Source organism: Microtus ochrogaster, chromosome 19, assembly GCF_000317375.1.
Source record: "Microtus ochrogaster isolate Prairie Vole_2 chromosome 19, MicOch1.0, whole genome shotgun sequence".
Taxonomy (NCBI): Eukaryota; Metazoa; Chordata; class Mammalia; order Rodentia; family Cricetidae; genus Microtus; species Microtus ochrogaster.
Genome location: NC_022021.1, coordinates 46,922,824 through 46,924,177, shown reverse-complemented (window position 1 = coordinate 46,924,177; position 1,354 = coordinate 46,922,824). Strand labels below are relative to the sequence as shown.

The following is a 1,354-nucleotide window of genomic DNA, read 5'->3' as shown; positions in this document are numbered from 1 at the left end:
GCTGCAGGATCAACGCTGGCTGGAACCACACCTGTACCTGCTTTAGAGGAGAGGGTCTCTTCCCATTGGTTGGATCGTAGTCCAAGGCAAGCCTTGAGGCATACCACTACCACGTTCTCATGCTCACTCCAAATGTAGGTATTTGAAATAAACCTGAGGTCATTCCAATGCTGTTTTCCTGAAATTTTCCCACAGATGTGTAAAGCGACAAACCAAATCTGAGATTAAGCATGTTGTAAGTCTGCTATCTATGGGTTTCTACAAGGAGGAAGACACTATGCTACATTTTAATGAAACAAATGAACAAACAAAAGGCTTGACCCATACTCTGATGCCTAGGACAAAGACGACACGTGTGCAGGAATAACACAATACCCTCAGCAGTGTAGTGAGAACAGTGGACCCTCGGTACTAATAGAACCAGGCAGTGCAGGCATTGTTCATGACCCAGAGAGGATATTGAGTCAGGTCCTTCTCTATGAGAAGAATGTAGCCAAGAAGAAAATTTTGAATGGGTTGTTTAAGGAATTAGCCAGTATTCAAGAAAAAATAATTCAACCTGATCCCAGAGGAAAGAAAGACCTAGTTCATGTGCAATGGCTCAGCCCACATTCTAAGTGATGGGATGTGATGAGATCAGCATGGGAAAGCCCCTTGTCCCATCCACGGTAGAGGCTGAGAAAAGAGACACCAAAAATCTGTCTGGCTCAAACCCACAGGCTCCTCACAACCATTAACACAGCACCCACCTGGCACTGAGACCCAGGCCGCCTGCTCTCCATTCACTGACAGTGACAGTAGCATGTCACGCTATGTACAAATCGAAGGCATGTCTTAGGGCTTCTCGGGAGCCACAGGTGAACTGTGGGGTTTAGAGTTGAATCAGTGACCCCTTATGTCCTCCCCAAATGCTCTGACTTAGAATCTGAAAGCAGATGGTTCTTGAAGACATTCTATTTTTATCTGGAAGACCCAGAACACAATTTAAATTGAGCTGCACTCTGGTCTATGCAGGGATTTTTAAATCTTTTGATCTGCAAAATATGTGTCTTACCACCTAGAAATATGTATAATATAAAAGATGCCCAAGGTGCCTTCCTCAGGTTCCAGAAGAATCCATATTTACAAATAGTATGTTTCCGAATGTCAGAATTGCATACTTTCAGGGGAAATATCAGAATGATGAAAACAAATATACATTTTGTGGGTTGGGCCCTAGTGCCCAGATACACACAGGGCTGACCACACAGGAGTCTGATTACCACCAGAGGAGACATTGTGGACACACACACACACACACACGAAAAGGAAAGGGAAGGGAAGGGAAGGGAAGGGAAGGGAAGGGAAGGGAAGG

General features: G+C 44.7%; 1 protein-coding gene across 3 annotated transcripts in view; it reads right to left on the bottom strand.

Moving 5' to 3' along the window:
- Sema5a (semaphorin 5A) overlaps nt 1-1,354 on the bottom strand; it is a 429,658-nt gene that overhangs the window by 226,909 nt on the left and 201,395 nt on the right. The window lies entirely within an intron of this gene.